We start from the raw sequence: 22,098 nt of genomic DNA on the forward strand, positions 1-22,098 counted from the left end.
TGCTCTCCTTCACGCCACACAGCACTCCACTCCCCTCACCCCTTTCTCCCTGTGAGGGTCGCAGCCCAACCCACCCTCTTCTCACATCCCCATCCTCGGCCCTTCGTAGCTCTCAGCCCTGTGTGCTGACTGCCAGCCTGAGACAGACTCAGCTGACGGTGAGTAAATATCTCCTCCTCTAGACAGAGGTCAGTAAACCAGGGCCTGAGGGCCAAATCTGGCCCACCTTTAATTTTTGTAAATGAAGTTTTATTGGAACATAGCCATGCTCACTCAGTTACCTATTGTCTATAATTGTTTTCTCACTACAATGATAGAGTTAAGTAGTTGCAACAGAGGCCCTATAACCCACAAAGCCCAAGATATTTACCATCCAATAACTTGAGAGAAAGTTTGGCAACCCTTGCTCTAAGAGGGCTGTCCAACCTGCGGCCCATGGGCTGCACACAGCTCAAGATGGCAATGAGTGTGGCCCAACACCAGATTGTAAATTTACTTAAAATACTATGATATTTTCTTGTGATTATGTGTTGCAATGTATTTAATGTGTGCCCCAAAGACAACTCTTGTTCTTCCGGTGTGGCCCAGAGACGCCAAAAGGTTGGACACCCCTGCCTAGAGTATTAATTCCTTGAGGACACTGACCCTGTTTCACTCATCTTTTTATCTCCAGTACCTGGTAAGAATAAATATTGCTTAAATGGGTGAATGCGTGCATGAAGGTTAGAGTAATGAGGGAATCTAATACATTGACTATTTCAAAGATGATAATTAGAAATGCTTTAAACAACCAAAAAGAGATAAGCTAGCCAACTGTGTTTTCTAGATACGCCAGTTAACAGCAACAACAAAACCCTTTTATGTTTTAATGCACATTGATTTTTTTTTCCCCTTAAAAGCGTGTTATTCCATTTCTCTTTCTTAGTAACCTTGAGTCTAATTGAAAATTCCATGTGATGCTTCAGGCTGCATTCCTGAACATTAATATCCATTACTGAAAATCACAGATGTAGCTTCAGATGTTACTTGGAAAAATGGTAATTTGTCTTACAGTTAAATCCTGAAAGTTATTGCTTTTTGGTACATATTCCAAAAATATAAGCTTATTCATCTATCATTTGCTCTTTATGATTTTAATTATTAATAACAGCTCAATAACATCTTGAGCATATATCATGTAAAAGTCACTATGCCAAATACTTTACTTGCACTACCTAATTTACTTCTCACAATTTCCAAGAAGTAGATACTGCCACATCCCCAATTTGCACATGAGAAAATGGAGGTTTAGAAAGATTGAATAGGTTGTCCAATGTCAAAGGAGAGGCACACACCTGCTGGCTCTAGTGCCTGAGCTTAACCACTCTATAGATCATTCATTCATTCATTCGTTCACTCTACCAATAAATACTTATCTGAAGTTTCTGCATACCAAGATCTGTGATGGCAATGGAGAGAGAAGCTAACAAGGCTCAGTCCCAGCTCTCAAGGAGCTCGCCTGTTAGTGAAGGGTGGACAGGATAACCATAAAGCATGGGGAGGAAACTGGAGAGTAGGGGCGGGTGCCGTTTCACACCTAGGCCCAGGGGTCAGGAGAGGCTTTCTAGAGGAAACAAAGTCTAACCTGAAACATAAAAGAGGAATTAGAAACTTGGTGGGAAGAAGAGCAAGGAATGAAGAGGGCAGGAAGCATTTCAAACAGAGAGCAGCACGGACAAAGTGTGGATCCGTGAGGGAATATGGCCCCTGCACGAAGCTGCTAACTACTCCATAGGGCAGCAGCTTCAGGTGAGAAGCAGGCCGGCCCCCAGGGGTTTGTAGGCAAGGTGGGGAGTTGCCCTCCGAACGATCAAACAGAGAGCAGGAATGATAATCAAGTGCTCCAAGGCCCATGTTCTAGAGGGTCACTCGACTACAATTTCCCCTTGTCAAGAAAAGTCATTTTCTTCTTTATGAAAATAAGACAACCTCTTAAAATTTTGAGATTCTCCCTAGCCCCCATCCTACCAAAAACCAAGCCCCTGATAGATTCCATGAAACCCCTGAAATAGTTAGTAGAAACTCAATGCTTGATAAATATGCACCAAATTAATATACTGAATAGGTGCAGCAAAGCTGTGTACCATCTTTAAGTTAAACTGAACTACTGACTAGAGGTAGTCAGCTACCAAGCTTTGGAGAGGGAGGACTAAGAAAAAACAATACGAATTTAATAGTTTGTACTCGAGGTCCCCTTAGAAGCTTTGTTTAGGAAATATCTTGGACCTAGGCCATTCCATCTGTGGAAGATGAGGCTGTGGGGGCATAGTCTGGAAGGAGACAAGAAGACAGAGATAAACTGCCATATGTAAGAAAGGGGAGGGAGAAGACACTGAATGATATATAGTAGGCCCAATACTCAATTTTAAGCTGTTTGCATTACAAATTGTAACCCCTTCAAGGCCCTAAACCTTCAGGAAAAAAATCTACCATGCCTGAAGCCTTATGTCTCTCTTGAGGATTGAATGAGTTGGGTTGGTTCCAAAGGATGAGAGAGAGAGAGAGAGATTGTACAAATGATGGTAAGATACATAATCTCCAAGTTCAAGTATTTCAGCAAAACAGAGAGTAGGAACAAATACTGATCAAGAGTAATGTAACCCCACCCTCATCCCAACAAAACAAAATAAGACCAACACTTCCAGAAAGATAGGAAGGACACTGGGTCTCCTTCTGCCTGTGAGTTGGTAGATCAATTTCATTTGACTCTCAGAGGTAGGCTAGTGAATGCCTAACAACGGACTCCTTGAAGGGGAAAAAGTAAGTTCTGATTCGTAGTGTTTGCTGATTTCTGCATTGTAAATATTCCTGCCATGGCAGATTTCAAGCTGCCACTGTGATGCCAACAGTCTTGCCAAACTCCCCCCAGTTTTTGAATTGGCCTTCCTGAGCTGGTACAGGCTGGCTCAGCTTAAAGTCCACAGCTGAGTTAAAGGAGGTTTCCATGGTTTAAGTCCTTGTTTTTGGCTTTGACAAGAGAGTTTTGTCCAACGTTATGTTAGCTTTTGGAGACCAGGCAATACCTGTGGCAGAGTAAGGAAGGCACAGGGATAAGAAGGTGTCGGCACGTTCCATCAGGGAGCCACCATGTGTCCCAAGTACCTTCCAGCTGAAAGGAGGCACTTGGGTCAGCCGGTGTGAGGCCCCTGATGAAGGAGGAGGAACCTGAGACCCAGAGAGTACGCTTACTGCTCAAGGTCACTCCTCCCATTAGTAGCAGATCCGGGACCAGAGCTGGGGCTATGTGCGCGCAAGTCCTCCTCTCAGGGAGAGATAGGCACAGTCTTGGCTTGCAAGTGGGCAGCGGCTCACACCAGCAGCTCTGTCCTTACCCTGGGCAGCACTCTGCCAGGGATGTGCACGAGCCTAAGAAAGCCAAGAAGAGGAGACCCCCTGGGGTGGCCAGCAGCAAAGGAATGCGTGGACAGCCTTCGCCAAGAATTTCCAAGGCTGTAGGTGGAAGCAGAGGGCTGGGGGGTATTCCTGACTGCGAAAGGTTTCCCACACCCACGCTGGTCAGCTGGAAATAGGAAGGGCAGACAAAGGAGGCCCCTTTACGTTTTTAATAAATCTCCAAAAATAAAAATACAAAATGTACCAAGTCAATGCTTCCCTCTTGTTGCAAAGACAATCCAATTAGGCATCCTAAATGTTTTTCAAGTGATTTCTGGCCTGGTTATGTTATAGAAAACAGGGCTGGGTGATTCAAACCTGCTGTCAATACAGAGGGAAGGAAAGAAAAATGCCAGCTATTCTGCAGCTGTCCGGCCAGAACCCTGGAGAAGCTGCTTTCCTGACGACGCTGATGCACAGACCCACGCCAACTGCCAGAGCAGGAGTTAAACCAAATAAACCTGAAGGATATCGATCTAGGAGGCGAGTCTTAAAATAGCAGCCAGGAATGCATGGGTTTCCTCGGACAACTCAGGTTACATGCCTTGTCCCTGCCTTTAGGAAAACTATACACTGAAAGTGTCTGTTTCATCTAGCTTCTCTCTCTGTTACCAGGAAGTTTTCAGCTCATGGAAGACGGTCTGGACACAAACATGCTGGGTGGGCAAATGTACAAAGCGATGCACCCCGGAGGAGCAGATAGGGTCCGAGAGAAACAAGACAAAGCCTGGGTCCCTAGGAAAGTTACTCCAGAGTTAGGGAGAGAGACGCCCGCAGGGCCATGCTCCCAAGGTGAGGATTTCCGCTTAAACTAACGGGATGGTCTTCATGAAGGGGGGCGCTTGACACGGATTCTGAAGGAAGCCTTTGTCCGTTTAATGAATGTCTGTTCTGTCACAGGTTATGGGGACACAGTCATCAGCAGGGACCAGTCTCATGGGGTGGGTAAGAAGAGTCAGGCATTCTGAAATATTACATTTAAACACTTTTTTTCTTTTTCATTTAATTAACATTTCGGTAACCAAGAGCACAGACATGAAAGTCCAAATGTGATTAGGTGGAATATAAACATTTGCCTTTTTTTAAAGAGATATGGAAATGCACAAGAATCACTTTTTCCCCCCTGCAAATAAAAAGGAGAAAATATCCTAGAGTCCAGATCTAAATTCCATTTCTACTTTTAAAATCAACATTATGAAACCAACTGACCCTAGCCCAACTTGTTTTTGAGAGTTCACTAAATCTTTATTTAATAAGATAAAGTTAAGGAGTCACTACCAAACAAACATTTTGCTTAAAAATTAGAATTCAAGCACCAAAAAAAGTTCCTTGGTGGAGTTTTAACCGAGCAGAAGCTCCGCGATGAAACCCCTCCAACCCGCCATCTCAGCAGTGGGAAGTGACCGCCGCAGAGGCTGTAGGAGTTGCCACACGTGCTCACAAAGGCAGAGCCACCGGTTGCTAAGAGACACGGGAATGCACTGGGATTCAGCTGGCCCCAGTCTGCATCCTCTGAGCTGTGAGGTCCCTTGTGTCCATAAATAAACCTGGCACTGGATCGTGATGGGCCTTCTCCTTTGCCGTCAGCCCACCACCATCCCGGCAACACTCCGTGGGCAGAACTCTGAGAGTCCCTTCACTCCTCCTGCTGCTCTGCCCCAGGCTGGGATTTTTCACTCTGCTGTACTGTGACAACTGACTTCCGCCCTGACTAGCCTGTGTGGGCACACTAGGTCATTGAAAGGATAGTAGTACTAATTCCAATGTGTATATATGTTGGAGGGGTGTGTTCCCTACTTATCCAAGCAATTCCCCATAGTCAGCTGGGTGTCCTACAGTTCAACTCAATTCTGACACTATCTACCTGGAGACAGAATCAGATTCCACAGGTTAAGGGCTCAGTCCCACGAGAGTGCCCCCTCCCTCGACCTTAGACACCAGTTACAAACCCAGACTGCCACCTGCGCTTCTGACTGACCAGTGATAGATTCCAAGTTCCCATGACCCTCTTTCTTGGATTTAATTAATTTGCTAGAGCAGCTCACAGAACTCAGAGAAACACCTTACTTACCAGAACACTGATTTATTATAACAGGAACCACCAGATGGAACAGAAGCAGAAGGCAAGGTGTTGGGGAAAGGCAAGGAGCTTCCATGCCTGGCACTTTACCCTTATTTCCCCGTGTTTACCAACAGAAAGCTCTCCAAACCTCGCCCCTTTGGGTTTTTATGAAGGCTCCATTACATAGGCGTGATCGATTAAATCATTGGCCATCGGTGATTGAACACAGCCTCCAGCCCCTCTGCCCTCCGTGGAAGCCAGGCGGTGGGACTGAAAGTTCCAACCCCCTACTCACAAGGCTGGCTCCACTGGCAGGCAGTCCCAGCCTCAAGCGCCTTCCAAAAGGCATTAACACGACACATGACTCCTCTATGGCACTCGTCACTCAGGAACGTCCAAGGGTTTTAGAAGCGCTGTGCCAGAAAAGGGGATGAAGATCAAATACGTATTCATTATAAATCACGGGATCACAGTCATCCATGGCCCAAGGGCTTTCACAGTGAGACGACTGGGCAGGACACGGAACAGACTGAGGGCACCTGGGCACTAATACCATTTCGGGCACCATCTCCTTTCAACAAGGATTCACTGAACGTAACAAAAATGTTACCTACCCTCAGAGAACTCGAGAGTCCAGCACTGATTTGCTGCGGGGAACTGACAAAGTCATTTTGCCTTCCTCAGACACACACATGCCCACACTCGACTTTCGTTTCTTTGATCATGCCATGCTCTCTCTCACCCCCTCGTCTTGGGGCACGTTCCCTCTGCCTTAACTATTCTTTCCTTCTTCTAGGCAGTTAATTCACCCCTCACCTAGCGTTTGCTGGTCTGATCTCCGCTGCATCTCCCGCAGCTTGTACAGCCCCTGACCCAAAAGAGGGGCTCGATCATGAGTGAATTTACTCACAACCAGCTTTTATGAGAGTATGACAGTGAAAACCAAAATACCAACTTTGAGATCGTGCAGATGCTCTAGATGAAATCTGAAATCTGGCCCCTGCCAGCTCTGTGATGCTGCAGGTGACTACTTCATCGCTCTGAGCCTATTTCTGTACCTATAAATGGAAAAGATACTACTGTCCTAACTCCTCCTGCTAACGGCACAAAAGCTTAAATCAGAGTCCCTGAGTCACCAGCGGAGCCCATCACCATTGTCTTCATTACTCTTGTAGCGATGTCCCTCCCTGGCCACAGCCACCACCCATCTGCACTGAAAGCGGGTCCTGAAGTTGTTTTTAAGGCAGGCATTTGTAACATCTGCTGTGGACACACGAGTCAGGCTTTATCACAGCGACAAAGAGGAGGAGGAAAAAGATGATGGTAGCAATTACTTCCTCGGATGTCACTGATTTGTGACTTTTTGATAGACCTTTGTTTTCCTGAAGCTCATCGAAAAGTGGGAGAAGAAAAAGATCGGTGCAAGCCTGCTCCTGAAAGAATGTGCTTCCCAGAGGTTCCACGGGCTCCCCTAGTCACAAACCACCCACACCTGCGAGCCACGGAACAACCAGCCGCCTCCTCTGGCCGCTGGCGGTCTGCTTGCTGAGCGTATGGAGAAGCTGCTTCTGTGCATCAGATCAACTGACAACTCAGAGTTATAATCTGGTTTTATCTAGATCAAAGGCAAAAAGATGAATGTCTCAGCTATTATTTAAAGTCGCTACACCATGGCTCCAGAGGGAGGGGGCCAGCAGGTGGTCCATTACCTGCCTCTAAGCTGCTGACTGCACGGGGCCCTCCTGGAACGGGGGAAGCATCCCCACCCTAGGGACCATCCCATCTGAACTGGATTAAAGTTAAATGAAGGGAAAGGAAGACCAGGAAATCTCTTCTGTGCTACCCTTGAGGCAAAAGCAATACATTCATTTTCATGAAGGGGAAACTGAGGCCCAGGGAAGGGGAGACACTTGACCAGGAGCACTGAGCAGGAGCAGAGCTGAGGTCAGCACATGGCCTTGAATATGACATGAACACAAGCCATTATTTAAAAACCACTTAGAGATAGAATTCACATGCGCTAACATTCACCCACTTAAAATGTATGATTCAATGGTTTCACTGCAACTAACATTGCAATGTAATTTTTTAAAGTTACAGCAAAAAGAAACTCCATACTCATTAGTACACATCTCCTCCCTCCATCTACCCCCAGCCCAACTCCTACCCCTGGCAACCACTGATCTATTTTGTGTTGATATAGATTTGCCTATTTTGGACATTCCATATAAATAGACTCATACAATATTTGGTCTTCTGTGACTAGGAAGCCACTTCTTAACGGCAGACTTCAATGGCAGGCCCTCTGGTTGCTCACTAAACTGTTACCCAGAGCCGCGCTGTCAGATACTGGAGCCACTACTCATGTGTGGCCATTTAAATGAACTAACATTGAATATATTAAAACTGAATTCCTCATCATCATCAGCCAAACGTCAAGTGCTTATTAACAGCCACGCAGAGCTAGTGGCTATTGTATTAGACAGCACAGATATGGAATGTTACCATCACTGCAAGAAGTTCCTAACTACAGATGTGCTCTCTGCTCCTCCTGGCGTTGGAAGGTTACCTTCACAGATGAGAGGGATGGCCAGGAACAACTCCTGGGAGGGGCAAGGAAGAGGTGGAAGGAGGGAGTGGTGGGCCAGACCCCCTCCTCCTCCCCTCCCCACCCCCTCCTCAGTGTTACTTTCAGTGCCAGGGAGCTCTCCCCTTCCCCCCACCACCCCAGACCTGAAAAGCTCTCTGTTTAGTTAAGCTCATCCAAAAGGCAGATATGCCAAAGCCTTTGGAAGCACTTCAAGGAATCCAGCCTCTACCTCAGCCCTTTGATGATTTCTGAAGCGTTTCATGCCAGAAGGTGATCTGAGGGGCTCCTTAATGAGACTGAACAGTCCTGTTCAGTTTCCGGCCAGCAGTGGCTACTTCATCTGCCAAGACATGACTGCTAAGGCTGATGACACCCCAAGGCCGGAGCCGTGGCAGCTCGACGTGCTAGGGCAGCGGGGAGCACAGGAATCGCCACACCCAGCAGCGCGCTCCAGCCACTTCCTGTGGCTGTTCATTAGTTCAGCCGCAACGCCTCTCCTCTTACTGTCCAAAGATGCTTCAGTCACCAGCTCCCGCAAGCGGGCAGCAGGTTATTTCAAATTGTGGGTTTGGATGGATTAAGATGATCAGAGAGCCCAGACTAAAGGATGATGGACAGACAAAAGGAAAAATAGAATTACATTCAGAATGGGCCTTTATTAATCAAAGCGTCCTTTGTTCTAAAACACTGTGCAAAAATCATCAATCATGACCTTTTCAAGTTGTTTTAAAGGAATATAATTAAGTTGACTAATATTCTTTTGTTTAAAACTCTGCTGAAAGATATAACTGATTTCTTCTACTTTAGTAGCCGATTTGTGGTTTTTTTAAAAGGCAATTTCCTTTTTTAAAATGCTTCTTCCAATATGCTTGCTTGTCTAAATCAATACTGTTGTCTTGCATTCCCCCTCCCTCAAAGAATGGCATTGGGGGGGGATTTCAAGAATCAATAGGTTACATTTCTAAAATACAGAAGCAAAATATCCAGGTGGATGGGTATCTACCAAGCTGTGATAAGTGTTCATTTGTTAACATGCTGTTCTTTCGGTGAGGATCACTCTGTGTTTCTTAGTCCCCTGGTTTTCAAAAACACCCTTCACTGTGGATGATCCAGAAGACATGCAGCAAAGCAAGAAGATATGGCTATGCGGTTGCTTTATACTTTTAACCCGAGGCAACACACCAGGAGAGGAACAGTGGCTCTTTGGGGTTCCTGGTTCAGCTGCTGCGGTTACTCTGCCCCTTGCAACGACTTCTGACTCTGTGCTCACAAATTCATGTATTCGACAAGCATTACATATAGAATGCAGGATTTTTTTTCCCATACATTCCATCTTATGTCATTCTCACAATAAAGTTATGAGTTAGCGTTATTTTCACTTCTATTTTAGAGCAAAGGAACTGGAAGTTCAAAGGTGTTAAATAAGCCATCAAATTTACATGGCCATCAAGTGGAATTGCTGGGACCAGGTGCCCTGGGGTCCTGCACTTGTCTGGCATTCAGACCATTTTTATCACACTGCAGCTTGTGCCAGTTGGGATGAAAAAAAATCTAAAAAGCAGAGGAGCCTGGGTATCTGAGGACAAAGGATCCCAAAACCCTGAGAACAGGCTTAAGCAGAGCCAGACCTGTTTAGCAAGATACTGCTTTGAAAGTAAGTTCCTACCTTGGCCAAAGGGGCCCCCATAAAGCAAGGAGAGCTTGCATGTCCTCAATGAATGGACTCTTATCTGACAGAGAGAACTCCTGTAGGACTGGAGTACCTGAGGATGTTTTAGCCACTCTCCTACTGAGAGCTCTCAGAGCTACACACCCTGCATACTTGTAGGAAATTATAAATGTGAGTTTATTTATCTTTTCTGAGCTCAGAATATTCTCATTTTCAAGCGATTGCAGTGAAAATATTAGACTATTAGCTTGATGTGTGAAGTCAATCCATCAATACCTATTTATTGGATCCAACTTATATATTGTAAAGGACAAAACCAGCCCAAGTCGCCACCCCTCTTGGTATCACGTATGCTTTGCAGCACCTCAACAGGTAGAGTGTTTCCCACCCTCATGCATCTGAGCAGGCCACGTGACTTGCTTTGGCCAATAGAATAAAGCAGAAGAGAACTGAAGCCCCTTTTCAAAGCTTAGGCCTCCAAGGGCCTTGCACACTTGAACACTCTATGTTAGAACTCGTCCACCACTGGAGGATGAAAGATCGGGTACAAAAAGTTGGGTCATCTCAGTACAGACCAACCAGCATCCAGTCAACCACCCAGACGACCTCTGATGCATGAGCAAGCCCCGTCAAGGTCACCTGAGCCTGGTACACCTCGGCGGAGCTGTCCCGTCTACCTGTAGGCTTGAGAGAAATAACAAATGGCTATTATTCGAAACCATAATTTTTAGGGCCTAGGGAGATTGGAGTCAACAGGCCAAAACCTGCTTCACCAATTGTATCAAGGCTGGAGGGTCCAGAAGAAGGTCAGCTACCATACGTTTCACTATTACTCACTGTTACCTAGGCAGTAACAAGTTTGAAGATGCTCTGGCGAAAATAATCACTATTTCCAATGAAAGGGTTTGAGGCCGAAATGGTTCAGAATTTGGCAAAAAGAGCAAAAGTCTGGAGTCAGGCAATGCTGGTTACAATCCTGGCCCTAATATGTATGCCCTATAAAAAGTCACTATTGATACTTGCTGGTAGTGACTCAGAACCAGGTGAATTTAATATAAGGCCTCTGACTCCCTAAGGAGGTTTATTACTAAAGGGCCAGAGCCCAGTTTCTTCCTGCAAGGTGGGCTCTCTCTTCGGTTTTCCCTAATGAAGATATGCTGCCCCCTACAGCATGAGTGTGAAATAGAGTTTTAAATATAATGCTGCACGGAGAACTGCCTGAAGATATTTATAACTGGCTCTTCTCAGGAGAGGGCAAGGAAGTGAATCCAAGTGTGAAATGGCTGAAACTAGCCATGAATAACTTTTCGCCCAGTAGTTCTGACTCTCGGTAGCAGAGATCCTTGGCTGTGGCCTTTTTGATGGCCTCAGAGCATAAGCTTGGCAAATTCAAGACAACTTATCTGTAGTTAAGGGAGAAATTTTCCCACGTATGTAAAGGGAGTCAACAAAGTCATCACAAACTGTACACGGGCCACTATCTGCATGAAATGCAGCACAATCGAGAATAAGAGAATTAAGTACTTTTTTGGAATGAATGAAGACCTTCAAAAGAGCCAATCCAAAGATGGGGCTTTGGGAGCTTTAATAAACTGTGGCCTTTCCAGTTGCTACGAAAATCATACCAGCTTTACCCTTTGTCTGAGACCATGAAATCCTCTATTTGCAAGGGATCTTAGGAACTATCTATTCCAACCTACACCTCTAGTAACCTTAGTAAGTGATGATCAATGAGCTTGTCTCTGTTCTGGTCCTCTGGGGTCAGGGAGTGCTCTACTCCCAAGACAGCCTGTTCAACTGTGAGACAGGCAAAACAGTTAGACATACACATATTTATTTATTTTAATAGAGCCAAACTTCGCTTTCTTGTAATTTTTTCATTCTACCCTCTGTGGCTAGACAGAAAAAGCTGGCCCAGGATCTAGACCTTCATTCAAAAAGGAAATTGGTCTCTCTCCACAAGTCTTTCCTAAATAACATCCTTTGTTTCCAACCCTGGGGTGGGAGAATGGGTGCTCCGAGCACAGCGGCCCCCTGCAAGCTACGTCTCAGCGTCTCACCGGATCAGGTTCTACCCAGTCAGAGACTTAAGTGCATCCCTCCTTTATTCGCCCGTGTAGCACCTAACCTTCACCTTAAGCAGTTACCACCAAGTGTAATGAGATTATTTGTGTTTTGTTGACTATCTGCCTCCTCCACCAAACTGTAAGTTCCATGAGGGCAGGGGCCATTTTCTGTTCTTTCCCCCCACTTTTGAATATTTAGCAACTAGCATGATGCCTGAGACATAGAAGGCACCCAAAATGTGAAGAGATGACAGGCTGAGTTCCAAGTGTGTGGATGCATAATTAGAAGGTGGGGCGGGGGGACTCAATCACTCCACACCGTACAGTCTGGCTGAAATTATCTGCCTCTAAAAAAATGAAGCCAAATGTGGCATAACTTTTCTTGCAGCAACTATCTCCCAGTGCCTTCAAAGATCCTTAATCCTTAGAGCCACGGCTGATTCTGGAATCCACCAGCTGGCCGCCACTGAAGGGAGGGGGAGGAAGGCCTTGCGAAGGCCGATTTTAGCTCAGGCCTGCTGTCGCTTCCTCAGCACCCGAGAGAAAGCTTCCACCCTGCCACATAAACCTGATCACGCCCGCCTTGTGGGTTTTCTTCAGGCCATGTGCATCATCCCAAATGGACGAAACAAATGTGGGAAGGTCCTGTCTGAAGTCTTTTATCTTCCCAAACAGAGTGCCCTGAGAATGCCAGGCTGCAAACCAAGGCTCCAGTCAAGAGTCACGATACAGAACCTGGGCAGCAGGGGGCAGCAGAGGCTCACAACGTGCATGTGCTGTGCCAATTATCGTGAAGATGCATATTCTCCATGTGACCCCACCTCTGACATCTCCATCCAAAACATATCTGTCTTCTCATGCTGATGAACACTGCCAAACACCTAACTTGGAGAAGAAAAATATTTTTTAAAAAAGAACATTTAAATCAATGACTAAACTAAGCCCTGACTGCAGATGACACCTGGATAAAAAATGACTATGAGAGCACCCAGAAATGTAAATACTCCCCCCACCAATGATCCCTGAAATGAAATTCATGTATGAGCGACGCTTTCCTCACAGCAGGTGGAAGCAAAGGAAATGCTGACATTCATCACCTGAAGCTGAGATGAACATCGCCCAGTCATTTTCTATCCCAACCCAAGACTCATCAGATAGATTTCATCTTCCTGAATGATTTATTTTCTCTGTTTATTCATCCTTCCTATTACAAAAAAGTCAGAGAAAGAATACATAGCAGAACCATAAACTCACATATTGGCCTTGAAACCATCTACAGTTAGAGAAAACCAAACATGGTTATTTCCTTCTTATTCCAAGCTAAGGATGGCTTTAGCTTTGAAGGTTATTAGTTTCATACATTTAGAGGGATGGATGAGTCTCTTCCTCCGACAGCTCCTGAATTACATAGTAGATCAAGAAAATGGTTTTCAAAGGTGGCCAGAGAGACTATGCCAGATACCACTGCTTCCACCTTTGTGTTTGACTTTAGTTTAATGGTAGAAGTTAAGGACAAAATCTAGGAAGGAGGGCAGGAAGGAAGGTGCGTTCCTGGAGCTCCTCTCTAGGTAGTTTCCCTGGTGCTCACCCTTGACCTGAAAAGATGGTGCTCTCATACTCACCAAGGGACACCTTGCTCTTCAAGGGCTGAGGAGACTAAGCCAGGAGATGACTTTCCAACCGGGGAAAGGGTGAGCTGCCTCCCTCCCTTGGAGCGACCCCTTGCATTGCATTCCCTCTGCTACGATCTCTGGACCCCACAAGGATACGCCCTTTTCTGTATTCCCGGCCTAAATACAGAAGCAAAACCCTTTTCCTTCTTTTCTGTTAGCTCAACTGAAGCAAGGTAGCATTGAAAGTTTTTAAAAATGAAACTGAGAACTTCACTAGAGATGAGCGAGGCAAGAGCACGAAGCCAACAGAAGACAGGAAGCCTGTGCCAGCAGAGTGCAGTCTACCCGGTGGTCTGCGCTGCTGGTTCTGAGGGTGGATTTAAATACTGCATGGGCCAAGAAGTTTGTATGCTTTTTTTCCCATAAAATAAAAGCCATGTTTCACTTGGATATTTTGAGTATGCCAGCTGTCTCCTGCGTGGTATAATGTTGGTTGTTCTTGGTTAACGTCTCGATTTGATCCCTATCAACTGTTACCTGACTGTGCAGCATCATCCAGCGAGAGACTCCCAGCATGAAACTTCACAAACCACTTCTGATACATTCGATCAGTCACAGCACCTTCTCCATACGCTGCACAAATCTTTTTTTTTGCAATTCAGTTGAGTTTTTACCTTCTTTGAATGAATACAGCATAAACTGTTGAAAATGCTGCTTATTTTCTTCCCTCTTCAATATTAAAATGGCTATGCAAAAATTCAACAATTTGGATGTTTCTCTTTTTTAAAATGCACACGGATATGACAGCTGTTACAATACAATCTAACAAAATTGTTTCAAATGAATTTAAAGACAACCAAGTGCCACCAGAGCCATCTTACGAAAAAAACCAAATGAACGTTTTGGCCAACCCAATATATGTACAACAAAATGTACAAGCAAATTTAAATGGTTTCCTATTTATTGAGCTCCTCCTATATGCCAAGCATTAAGGGTGTCTTACGACATTATCTCCACTTCCCAACGCAACACACTACCACGTAGTACTGAGAACTGAAGGGCAGTTAGAAGATGGCACGTCCTTTCAAAGGTAACCGAGAAGCCCTCCTAGGAGAGGGGCTCTCCAGCTTCAGTGTGGTAAACATGGCCGGGGTGTAAATGCAGACTTCTGGGCTCTCACTCAGAAATCTGAATTAGAAGGACAAGCTTTGCAAAGCCTCAGGATTGGTGTTTTTAGCATTTACTTGAAGAGATGCTTGTGTCGATGGTCCATTAATCATATTTGGAGAAACGACAGTCTAGAGTCTTGAATTTACTGTCTCACCAGATCATGGGACCGGAGTGGTATGCTTCAGACTGAACAGAGATCTGCCACGTTGGACCTGCTTTCTCTCAGATCCCATATGGGCCATCTGCACATACTGCGTGGGAGCAGGAAATGTGACTGGCTGGGCATTATTTTGGAGTTACAGGCCATGTGTTTGAATAGGTCTTTTCACCTATTCAATTAGAAAACATCAATTATTTGTAACAAAAGGAAACTGATAAGAAATGCGAAGTAGAAAAACAAAGCCCGCCTTCACCGTAGGAGGGGTCACCTTCCGCCCACGCACCTGATAACAGGAACCACGGACAGACAGGGAACTAACCAATGATACAAACATCTCAAAAGATCAGAGCTTGGCAATGTTTTTTCATGCCATGCAAATGAAACCCACGATGTATACACTCCAGCTCTCAGGAAACGAGTCATATTCTTCATAGAAATGTCTGCAGAAAACTTGAATTGGGCTATATAAAAAATTAGAAAGCAAGCTTCATGTTGAACTTTCTCCCATCCCTTAGGCTAGAGCAGCCTTTTGCCACTTCCCAGGTAAAGGAACTGAATCTCCAAGATGTGGGGTGACTCGCTGTTGGAAAAGGATTACAAAATATTTTCTCCTTCTGAAGGAGAATTTGACCTTGGGTTAACCTTGTAACACTGTTCCTCTGGACACCTGATGAAGACAGAGTGTCACCCGTTACTAAGCAACATATTGCTCATGGTAAAAATGACTCTGGCTAGTTAAACCCACGTGCACTGAGAAGCTATAATTGAAGTTTAAATACCTCCTGGAGGACATGCCATCACCTGGGGCTTCTCTGAGGGCTGTGACGCTACCGATCGGGCCTAATCCTTGAGGGGATCCTGGAAGTTATGCCTATGGAGCTGCTACCAGAGAGCCTGGCTCCTGTGGGACATGTGGCTTTTGCGCTAACATGACTTCTGCACCTGCCTAGGAGAGTCTTGTCCCCTCGCACCTAAGCTGTTACCTGAGGTGGGAGAGGACAGCAGTAACACCTGGATGGCTGTGTGGACCGCTGTACACACTGCTGCCACGATGGCACCTATGGAAAAGAAACACCACACAGCCCTGCCAGCAGCCTCTGGCTCCTGTGTATATTTTTCTGAGCAGAACAGTGCCATGTGTGGCCTAGGCTGGTGTGCTGGGGCTGGTCCTGAGCAGATGCCCTGGTGAGCACTGCGTTTGCCCAAACAAAGCCACATTCCTGGGGAGGGGCAAGGCCAGACCTCAAACTCAGTCATCTGCCTTCAAGGGAAACGCTTTTAACTGCAAGACCCTAAATCTTTTCTCTTAAGATAACTGTTCTGACTGGTGCAACTTCTCCAACACACGCTAGGCTTTTTGTTTTTTTCCTTCCAGTGGCATGTGAGGTCCTTAAGTTTGGTAGCTTCTAATTCATCCTGCCTGTGGCCTCAACAAATGGTCTAAGGGTTCACTGAGTCCCATTTCCAGGGGATCCCCTAGGAATTCTTCAAATCCAATGATACCCCGTGGTTTGAACTTCTAGGCTGGCTTTTTAAGCCCTTAGGCAATTAGGCTCTGGTTAAAGGGTCCTGGTGACTTCCCGGCTGATTCCCTAACAGAGACGATTACCCACTGAGCACTGACAGGCACCCACGCTCCCCCCGGCCCGGGATACAGCTCTGGAATGGCAAGCTCCTGATGCCGAGGGAGGCCCCGCCCCACCACTCAAATGACCTTGCAGAAGTTTCCCCTCTACGGGCCCTCCACAGGACAAGGGTGTATGATAAAGTGACCCCCGCAGCTGCCCTCTCTGATTAGCCCCTGGCCTGGAAGAGCAGGCAGAGTCATCGCTCCCCAGCCTTCCCTTCTCTTCCTATCAGCAAACATCTGGAGAGAGAAATCATCGCAAATGATATCACCTCTCTGAAGTCCTCCCCAACCCCTCCTGGCTAATTTCATCTCTTTCCACACAACTTCGAGCATGTCTCTATTACAAGACATGCGAGCACCGGCCCCCCGCGGAGGCCGTGAGCCTCTAGGAGGCAGAGTCTGTGTTCCAGTTCTCCCTGTCACTACAATAAGCCCAATGCTGGAAACATAAAGAGTGAAGAAACGAACAAATGAGAGAAACAAGGAACAGAGGCACTCCGGCCATACTCTTTTCTGCGTGACTTGGACCACTGAACTCGTTCCCTCTAGTCTGAACTGCAAATTTATGTCAGAATCCTGGCTGGTGGCAGGACATGGAGACTTCTTCAGTTACATCTCCCCATCACTAACTCAGATAAAGAACTTGGTGCGCCAACCACAAAGTGACAAGTTTATAGAGATTCTAAATCAATGGGCCTAATGTTACTCAGACATGACATAGTGCTGAAGGCTGTAAAACTCTGTCTCCAGCCCTGTCTGGCCCTCCTCTCCTGCCTAGGACAGGCAGGAGTGAACAAAAAGGAAGGAAGTGACACAGAATAAAGGCCAGAGGAGGAGTCCTACCAGAAAGCGCTAACAGGGCTCACGTTAGACAAGGCCAAGTGGCCAGTCAAAACTGAAAAATTCACTCGCACTTCTCAGTGACAGTGACGGACAACCCCAGACTCACTTTACAGAAGGAGAAACTAAGGCCTGGAGAAGGCGAGAGCTTTGAGTGGGGTCAAGTTAGCCAGCAAGGAGCTTGGTCTCAAATTCAAGAGCTTTTGTACTATGCCAAGGTCACTGGTTGCAACTCATAGCAAAGGTCAGTAAAAATGGCCAATGATCTTGTTTTATTTCAAATAGCTTCTTAAAACAACTTGCTTCATTTCAAATAGTATTTTCTGCCCAAGGGAATGAAAATAAAAGTGGTATCAAGTGTATAGAGAAATTAGCCCTTCATACATTGTTGATGGGGATTATAAATAGGTATAATCTTTTGGGAGCAAAATTTGGCAATATTAAAACAACTGTAAAATGTGCATACCCTTTAATGTAGCAATTCCTCTGAAGTGACTGTATGCATGCAAGAGATATACAAAGATATTCATCTTAGTACAATTTATAATATCAAAAAATTAGAAGCAACTTAAAGTGGTTAAAAATATTAAGGTAAATTCATACAGTGGAGTACTGTGCAGCTATTATGAAGAATGACCTATAAAAAGGCTATCCTAGATTTGTTGATTTTATTTATAAGATTCTAAAAGTAATATGCATGTGTGTGTGAGACAGCAAAGTACTTAGTACCTGGCAAATAATAAACATTAGGAAAAATGTATCAAAATGTGATGGTATATACATGAAGAAAAAAAAGAAATACAGAGTATTACAAACTAAGTGGTAAACAGTGGCTGTTTCTGGGAGATGGGATTATGTGGTGTTCTTTTTCTTTTAATACATTTCTGTGTTGTTTGAATATTCTTTCATAATTTTTATGATGAAAATGTAATAAAGATATGCTTTCTACAAAATGGAAAAAAAACCCTATTATCAGAAAAGAACATCTTCCATATGCACAGAATTCAGTCTAGTAATACGAAACATTTCAAATCCACACGACGGACCAAACAGTGCTGCCATGTATTAGATTTCTGGCGGCGTTAACCCGTTCAGAAGAGAGAGAAGGAAAACAGATAATGTCACCGATGTTGAAAAAAGACAGGTCATTCCTCTCCCGTGAAAATCTGAGATGCTGGTCTGAAGCCCCAGAGCCAAAGGAGGACGTGAACAGCCACGGGGCGCTGGGCGCTCCTTGACGCCTTGACAGACGTTTCACCGCAGAACCTGCTGACAGGTTCCGGGGGCAGCAAGGCAGACCTTGCTGCCTGTGACCAGCCGCTGCCGGAACCACAGGTGGGCCTGACCGTGAGGCCAGTAACAACAACAGGCAGCTTTTCCTAAAAGCCAGCGATCTGCAGACTCCCTCAAACTGCAAAAACTGAGATCAGAGTCTGCAGGAAAATTCACAGGTGTGGTGCTGTGTACTGAAACATTTCTGGTTTTTACGTCTATCAACTGAGCGCTTGGTCACTTTATGGAACAGGCTGATGAATTCTGGGTGGGTCCACAGGTTTTTCTAGCTACGAATTATTATGACTTTCCTCTGTTTCCTATCCCAGGCGATGGTTCACTATGATCGGAACTAAGTTTACAGATAATGGCAAGAGGGCACTTGCATCTTTGGACAAGATTTCAGGAAGAAATCCTTACCATTTCTCCACAAAGTATAAAGTGCTCTGGAGTTTTTTGTTTTTTTTTAAATGGCCTGTTACAATTTCCTTTTATTTCTCTTAGCATCCTTTTAAAAATCGAGATGAGGTGTTGAAATATTTTTGTCACTTATTAACAGAATAATGAATTTCTCACTTAACTCACTGATGTGATTAGATCACCTGCTAGTTGCAGAATTCCTAAGCCAACAGGTTACATACAAAAAAATCTATCAACTGGTTCACCTAAGAGTGGAATGCCAGACGCAATGCAATCAGGGCCTGCCTGACTCACAAGAAAGCTCTGACAGACAGGTTCTGAGGCTGTATCATGAACTTAACCTCATCTGAAAGTGGTCCATACCGCAACTACAGCACCAACCACACTGAGCTGCAATTTACCTGCTCACAAGTGTGTCTCTTTCCAAGACTTCTCAGGGTGAAGGGCAATTTCTCATGCACCGAGTACCGGCTGTGTCTTACACGTGGTGAGGAGACTGGGTTATTTCTGTTCCCTCGGCACACGCTATATGCTGCCTGTAAGCTAGCTACCTCATAACCTGCAATCGAGACCAGATTCAAGGGACAACATAGGGACCATAAAGAAAGGAGGAGGAAATACAAAAATCACACTGCCTTCTTACTTCAGGATGGTGGAAAACTATTAAAATAAAACATATCCAGACCTGCCCCAAGCCTGCTTTATCCCAGCTCCCACGCACCTGGGACCGCTGTCCGTTGCTGTTATCGTTCAGAATGCGTAACTGGACTTTGTGAGTGTCACAGCTCGCAAAGCATCTCACATGTGTTGCCTCACTTGCTCCTCATTACAGACACCCTCGGGGACAGGTGAGAGCCAGAGTTCAAATCTAGAGTTGAAGCTGGTTATGAATTCTGGTGCTCAACTGCCAGGGAGGACAAGTTACAAAATCTCAATTAGCCTCATTTCCTTTATCTGTAAAATAAAGTTAGTATTATTTACTTCACAGAATGTTTGTGACGATCAAGTAAGAAAAGTGAACATCCTTCTTCGGACACCAAAATGTTTCCTTCAAGGGACACCTCTACCGCAAGTCACAGCCACAGGCCTTTAGGGCCTCATGGCTCTCTGTTGGTGGCTGTCCCGGCATTAATGGACAGCAGCTGGCGAGGCTACGTGGATGGCCCTGGGTCTGTGATGGGCTCAAGGACATGGTCCGAGCCATCAACCCTGCCTCCTCCCACGCCTGTTCCACCCGCAAGGACCTTCTTCGTCATTTCCTCAATCTTTTAGACTCAGGCAGGGGTGTCCAACCTGCGGTCCCCAGCCGCACGTGGCCCAGGATGCCTATGAATGCGGCCCCACACAAAACTGTAAATTTATTCAAAACAGTATGACATTTTTTTTTTTTGGTGATTATGCATCACAATGTATTTAATGTGTGGCCCAGAGACACCAAAAGGTAGGACAACCCTGGCAAGGTCTCATATCCATCCTTCAGTTTCTCTTCAAATGGCCATGGGACAAGGGTGGGCTGGCCCAACAGAGGGCACAGGCTTCCCCTCACATCTTCCCAACTCCCCCCTCGAGCTCAGCCTGCGCATCTTTAACTAGCTCTCAGTGGGTAAGGCCTGTAGCAGTGCTTTTCCGTGGCCAGGAAAAGCACAATATTAATCACGGTTCTGGAGCCAAAGTGCCTGGGTTCAGTCCCAACTATACCTCTCACTATCCCTGGGGTGAACTCACCAAGTACTTAACCTCTCTTTGCCTTAGCTTCATCCTTTGCAAAACAGGGGTCAACACAGTTTGTTTGGGGGAATTCAATAAGACACATAGTAGGGACTCAATAAAACTTAGTAGTTTATTTATATAAAAAACAAAAACCTTTCTATATATATAAATAGGCGTATAACCACACACATAAATATATGGTGAAAGTGCTGAAGGATATGCATAGGATGGTTTATATTGGAATCCTTCAGGGAGCATATAAAAGAGAACTTTTATTTGATATATACTTGTACCATTTTAAAAGCATATATTATTTCTGTAATTTAAACACACTTTTAAAAAGAACATACTTGGGCCCAGACCACTGTGGCTCAGTTGGTTGGGCGTCATCCCACAAAGTGAAAGGTCACCAGTTCAATTCCCGGTCAGGTCACATGACCGGGCTACACATTCAGTCCCCAGCTGGGGCGAGTGCAAGAGGCAACCCCGATGGATGTTTCTCACTTGTGTGAATGTTTCTCTCCCTCCCTTTCTCCCTCCCTTCCCCTCTCTCTAAAAATAAATAAAATCTTTTTTAAAATGTTAAAAAAAACCCCCAAACACCTGGGTATGGTAAAGATAAGGAAAGGAGGTGAGGGGAAGGGCAGGTATGGGGAAGAAGGAAGAGGAAGAATGGCTTGTGTGAGGCCGAAGCCAAAGGCTGGATCACATAGAGCCTTGACTGGCTGAGACATCCTGGTCATAGCTTTACTGCTAGTTACAGAGTGCGTTCCCAATACCTTGTCTGGGAAACTTTCTGTCATGTGTATCTGTCAGCCTTATATAAATTTCCTTCGTATCTTCCCTGCTACTCTGGGAAGTGGGGATACTCCGCTCCACTAAACCAAGTCACCCCGAGCTGGAGGGTGGGTGGGGGAGGTTCTGATTTCATTCGCAGCCGTAGGCTGCCCGGGTGCCTGGAGCCCCATAGGGAGTGGAAGGCATTTCTCCTGGGTCTTGCGAGAAAAGGGCACATGCAAGACAAGCCCTACGAAGCGTCCATGAGACCTGAGCATGTTTCCCTAACAAGTCCAGCCCACCCTGTCTGGGAGAAATGAAGGAGAGCTCTGCCCCTTTCTGAAGAATCTTCCAAGCTGCCTCAGTTTCTCCCTTCTCCAAGGCCTAATGGACACACACTGAAGCAAGCAAAAGCTGGTTTGACCAGCTCTGTGCAAGAGCCCCCGTGGGGCCACTCTTCATCTCCATCCTAAAAGCTCAGTGCTGTATATAGTGAAAAAGCATATCCTTTTTTGGTAAAAGTTCCAGCATCAGAACACCAAGAGCAATGTTGCCTGTTCCTTAAATGTAGTCAAGATCTTCAAGTAGCCAACCCACATTTCTGACTTTATTCAAAGGGTGAAAACTCCCTTGTAACTTCCCTCACATCACTTCTGATGGGCAAAAAGCTCTTTAGCTCATGCTAAA

General features: G+C 45.5%; 1 protein-coding gene across 2 annotated transcripts in view; it reads right to left on the reverse strand.

The window, feature by feature from the left end:
• The window catches only part of NAV2 (neuron navigator 2), a 357,485-nt gene that overhangs the window by 170,615 nt on the left and 164,772 nt on the right, over positions 1-22,098 (reverse strand). The gene's annotated exons all lie outside the window — the stretch shown is intronic.

The sequence above is a fragment of the Pteronotus mesoamericanus genome, unplaced genomic scaffold, assembly GCF_021234165.1.
Source record: "Pteronotus mesoamericanus isolate MK-2021 breed Mesoamerican mustached bat unplaced genomic scaffold, CSHL_Meso_final contig_90, whole genome shotgun sequence".
NCBI classification, from domain to species: domain Eukaryota; kingdom Metazoa; phylum Chordata; class Mammalia; order Chiroptera; family Mormoopidae; genus Pteronotus; species Pteronotus mesoamericanus.